At 34.9% G+C, this 5,966-nt stretch overlaps 1 pseudogene; it reads left to right on the forward strand.

Moving 5' to 3' along the window:
• Window positions 1-2,234: 2,234 nt before the first annotated feature.
• Window positions 2,235-2,695, forward strand: LOC118855527 (annotated as a pseudogene).
• The last annotated feature ends 3,271 nt before the right edge of the window (window positions 2,696-5,966 follow it).

Raw genomic sequence — 5,966 nt, forward strand, 5'->3', positions numbered from 1 at the left:
TATATCCAATTTCTGCCATATCACTTTCATGTTTTCCCAACAATTTTTTTTTTACCAAATAATGAATTTTTATCCCAAATTCACAAGTTTTTATATCATTCAAATATGAGGTTGTTATGCTTATTTGTTGCTATAAATTATTTTTCTACTCTGTTCTATTGATCTACCTTTCTATTTCTTAGCTGTACCAGATAATTTTGATAATAATGCCTTATAATATAGTTTAAGATTTGTTATTATCAAACTTCTTTCCTTTATATATTTCTTTTTAATTATTACCTTTCATATCTTTGATTTTTTGTTCTTCCAAATGAATTTTGTTATTATTTCTTGTTTGGTAATTTTGGTAATAAATTAATTTAGGTTAAATTTGTTATTAAATATTAAATATGTTATTTAGGTTATTTTATTAAATAACATTTCTTCAATTATTTAAATCTGATTTTATTTGTATTTTTAAAAATAATTTTGTTTATATAGTCTCTGGGTTTCTTTTGGCAGATATATTCCTAAGTATTTTATGTGTCCTAAAGTTATTTTAAATGGGACTTCTCTTATGATCTCTTCTTTCAGGGCTTTGTGACATATAGGAATGCTGATGATTTATGTAGATTTCTTTTATGTAATGCTACTTTGCCAAATTATTATTTCAGCTAAGTTTTCTTGAAAACTCTAGAGTTCATTGGCATCTACTGTAAGACTGTGTAGCTTTCAACTTCACAACAGTCATCTCTAGGATTAGAGAGGGCAATCCCTTGAAAAGCCATGCTGAAAGTCATTTTATCCATCCCCAGAGTCCCAGGTATACTCTCAGATTTTTTTTTGGTTTCTTTTCTCTACTAAGTTCTATCTCAGCCCAAATAATTAACTCCAGTTGAAATAGTCTAATAAATGTGAATTCTAGCAATAAATCAATACAAGGCCCAAGGCATGAATAAATATGAGTCAATCTCCCAAACAAAAGAAAATGCAATATAAATTCTTACAATTAACCCTCTTTTTCTGAAAGTATTAAATTGTACCTATTTATTAAGAAACCTTCAAGGTAAGATGTAGAGCCCAGTAGAAAAAGTCATAAATTTGGAAGAGTAGTATGGAAAGGAGATAGCTTGTAGTACATCCAATATGCTTGTTTATGTTTGTTAATGCTCAGTAGAGATTGCCACTTATTCAAGGGCATTTTTAAGCAATCATTCAGATGACAAACACTGAGGATGGTTGTAAGCCATAGAGTCAGTCTTTATGTCATGACCTATTTGTCTGGCTGTATATAAGCCAGCATGTGGCTTTATTAAAAGTGAAAGGATATAGCTTAGAAGAGAATACAATTAGAATAGAGACAAAGTCACTGGAATCAAAATACCACAAATAAATAAATATCTTTGCTAAATATCTGTTGCAGGCAACATGTTGCCCAGCATCCATTGCTGAGGCCTGTACTTCATTTTTTTCCATGTATTCAGTCTCACTTGCTGATGCCTAATCCCTTCAGTAATTATAGGATGAATTTCCCTATATTACTTACTATTGGACATATTGAGATTAGAATAGTTTGTAAGAACAAAGGTGTTTCATTTGGGTACAATAAAATCAATTTCACAAGTAAAACTTGGGGGACATTTAGTTAAATAAAGTGCATATGAAAAAGATTCATGGGTTTTAGTGAGTGGCAATCTCAACATGAGTCAAGAATATGTTTTGACAGCAAAGTAATCTCACACCCTTAAGACAGATATAGCATTCAGGAATGAGAAGGTCATAGTTTTACTATTCTCTGCCTTTATTAGCTCTTATTGAAGCACTGCATTTTGTTTAGGGCACCATATTTCAGGAAGACCATGGTTAAACTGTGTAGTATTCAGAGTAAGATAACCAGGATTGTGAATGACTTTAAGACCTTGCCATTTGAGAATAAATTAAAGGAATCTGGATGTCTAGGCTGGAGGCAGAAAGAGATAGGGGAAACATACCAGAGAACTTAAGTATTTGAAGGATTGTAATATGAAAAGATAATTAGTCTTGTTTGTTTGGTCTTGAAAGGTAGAATTAGGAGCAAAAGGTCAAAATTACAAAGCAGGAAAATTTGGCTTTTGTGTCAAGAAAAAAAAAATTCTTAAATAATTAGAGCTAAGAAATAGGGGAATTGCGTGACAATGCTCCTGAGTGCTATGGTCAGAGGGTGGGGAGCTAAGGGCTCTTTTCTCTCACACAGACTGTAGGGAGTAACAGGGATCATGTTGACCCAAGCTAGAATGAGGGTCTTGCAGGGTATCAAGGGATTGTAAGAAGACCCAAATGTGGGTGTCAGTGGCGTGCCATCTGAAAACAACAACATGCAGTGGAATACAGTTCTATTTGGGTCAGAAGGCAAACCCTTTGAGGATGGTGCCTTTAAACTAGTAATAGGATTCTCAGAAGAGTATCTGAATAAACCTCCCACTGTGAGGTTCTTATCAAAGATGTTTCATCCGAATGTCTATGTCGATGGTAGCATATGTTTAGATATTCACCAGAATTGTTGAAGTCCAATGCAATGTATGATGTGTCCTCTCTTTTAATATCAATTCAGGCTCTGCTGGATGAACCTAATCCCAACAGTCCTGCCAATAGTCAGGCAGTGCAGCTTTACAAGGAAAACAAGTGAGGATATGAGAAAAGAGTTTCAGCTATTGTTGAACAAAGCTGGAATGATTAATAACACACAAGTACTCTACTCATCCTCATGATTGTAGTTGTGTATAATTTACCTCTCAGTAGAAAGGCTATAAGAAATTTAAATGCCACAGGTTTTAAGGATTTGCCTTCCCAATGTGTCTGCAAAAAGGCAAATGATAGCCCTCCAGTTTAGAACCTTTAAAAGCTTGGGTATCTTGATTAATGTGCTTTTTATTACATGGTATGAACTAAGTTATTGCTACATAAATTTGTAATATGTCCTGCTTGTATATAAAAAAAAATCAAAGAAAGAAATAGTGGAATGAACTGCTTTTAAAGACAATAGGTATCCATACATTGGAGGTCTTCAAATAAAGATTTGGTATATTTTTATAAGACATTTTGCAGGGAGAGTGCTTTTTCAGTTATGATTTGGGGTATATGACTTCTGACGTCCATCCTCTCTGCACTCTCTACACTATTCTACTTGGTGTAACAACAATCTTGCTAGCAGTTGTTGTGGGGGTAGAAGACCAACACAAGATCAACAACAACAGGGCTGCTAGCACAGGTTCTTTGATCTGCATTTCTAAGGAAAGCAACTTTAAAGGGTTAACAATCCCAGTTTAATTAAACATGCAAATATCATTCACTTAGTTAAGGGAAGAAGATCAGTCCCCTGAAATTCAAGGCAAATACAAACAGAAATTACAAACATCAACAAACAGACCTTGTCTGATTCAAATAACAACTCATAGTTACCAGAGAAGCACCAACATCTATCTGTCTGGGTTAGAAAGCCAGAGTTGGTGGGGGGCAGGTTCAATGATTTGCCCAGAGTCTTGCCACCCATATTCTTTCAATGAGTGTACCCCCAGAAGTCAAATGCCAACCTTGGACCTTATATACCTGTCTCAGGGTCCTGGGGCACTTGATTACCTCAGTGCTGAGAAGCACTCAAATGAAGAACAGTGAAAAGTCCCATTTAGGGTGTGGGAAAGTTAGTTAATCCCTAGTACCACTGTATATATGATTTCCAGTCAATGACTCCCAATTGTCTTAGTGCTGAGAAACATACCAAGGCAAAAAAAAAAAATCCCACTTTACCTGCCCTGTTCAAACAAAGGCCAGAATCATTAAAGGCACTTAAGAGAAGAACAGCAAAAAGCCCCGCCCTGATTGCTACTACACTCAGTGATACAATAAGTTCTTGTGGATTCAGTTATCATCTCTCTGTAGGTGATTCAAATATCACTTGTCTACCCATAACCTCTCTCCTGACCTCTGGTCTCACATTTATGCCTGCTCACTGGACATTTGGAACTGGATATCCTGTAAACTTCTTAAAATCATAATGTCCAATGAGCTCATTAACTTTTCCCTTAAAGCCTTCACTGTTCCTAATTTATCTGCTTCTGTCAAGGACATCACCAAACTTCCAGATGTCCAGCTTCACAATCTACTTGTCATTCTTGATTCCTTACTGTTTTTGAACCCCCAGATCTAATCAGTTGCCAAGTCCTATATGTTTGGAACATCTCACATATGTACCTCTTTCTTTCCTCTGACACTGCCACCACTCTGGGGAAGGTCCTCATCAACTCATACTTACACTATTGAACTAGCCATTTGGGTCCTTTTCCTGCTTCAAGTCTCTTCCCACTCTGGTTCATCTTTCACTCAGCTGTTAAACTGATCTTCAAAAAGCATAGGTAAGACCATGACAAACTCCACCCCACCCCATTCAATACCTCCAGTAGTTCTTTATTAATGGAAGGGTAAAATATAAAATCTTCCATCTGGCTTTTAACGTTCTTTACTACTTGCCCCTCTTCCTACATTTCCAGTTCTTTTATACCTTATTCTCCTCCACAAGGTCTGTGATGTAGTGATGATGACATCCTTGTTGTTGCTTGCACAGTCCACTTTATCTCTAAACTAGGAATTTGTACAGACTGTCTGGCATTTTGGAATTTTCTCTTTCCTCCTCTCTATCTTCTGTCTTATGTGGCTTCCCTAAGTTCCAAAATGAAATCCAAACAACTGTAAGAAGCCTCTCCTAATCTTGTTTATTGCTAGTTCCTTCCTTGTCCACCATCCTAAGTTTATCCTGTCTATAACTTGGTTTACATATAACTGTTTGCATCTGTTCTCTTCTGCTTGCTGACTTGATTGAACTTGAGGTTCTGTGATTCTATGAGGTTATTAAGTATGAGAAGTACTCTGAACATTGATCAATTTTAATGTTAAGGGCAACAAATGAAAATCCGAATTGTATGAATCAAGACAGAGAAAAAAGGGATAAAACTCCTTCTAAAGGTAAATATATATATAATCATAGGAGATAATGGAAAGGTATAAGAACTACTCACCTCCTCAGACCTAAATCCATCTACTTTTCCTATGTGTCCTTCATGACCCTCATTTTCTACAACATAGTGGCTTTTTCCAGAATTCTACCACTGCAAATTCGTGATGTGTTTGTGTGTATCTGTGTGTGTGACAGAGAAAGAGAGGGAGAGAAACAGAGAGAGAAAGAGAGAGAGAGAGAGAGAGAGAGAGAGAGAGAGAGAGAGAGATTTGCAAAGAGTCATAATAAAAGAAAATTCCCACTGACAATAACTAACACGAAATAGGTGATAGCAAGGACCATGACTTCACAACTTCACACTGTGGTAGTTGACACTAGGTTGAAGTACAGGATAGGATGCCTTAATAGCATGTGTGGTGGTTTAAAAGCTGTTTATTGAAAATTAGTACACATACCATATTATGAAACACAATACATATGTTACATGTCAATTAAAAATTGTTTAAATGTAATCTGTCTGGCCAACATGAATGCTGTTTAAATTTAGACAGAAGCTTCATGGATACTAAAAAAATAAAGGTTATCAAAATATGTGTTCAAGGTGCTAAAATTATTTTGAATACTATTATTTCTTTAATTTTTTATTGAATGAGATTTTAAAATATTTAAACTAAACCTCTAAATTTATATATATATATGTATATGTATGTATATATATATCTATATATATATGCATATATTGATCACACATGGGCAGAGGAATATTATAATATATTAAAAATGTTTTGTTCAAAGAATAGGAAGACTCATATGAATCTCAGTTCTTCTGTACCCATTATGTGATTTGAGATAAGTTATTTAATAATCACTTACCTTAATTTCCTCCTTTCTAAATGGGAGAATAACAATGGGATTATTCTTCTCACAGAATCTTTGTTAGGAATAAGTATACATATTTTAAAGCACCATATTTTGTATCTTTTCTCAATTGTAGGTAGAT

Source organism: Trichosurus vulpecula, chromosome 6 (assembly GCF_011100635.1).
Source record: "Trichosurus vulpecula isolate mTriVul1 chromosome 6, mTriVul1.pri, whole genome shotgun sequence".
Lineage (NCBI taxonomy): Eukaryota > Metazoa > Chordata > Mammalia > Diprotodontia > Phalangeridae > Trichosurus > Trichosurus vulpecula.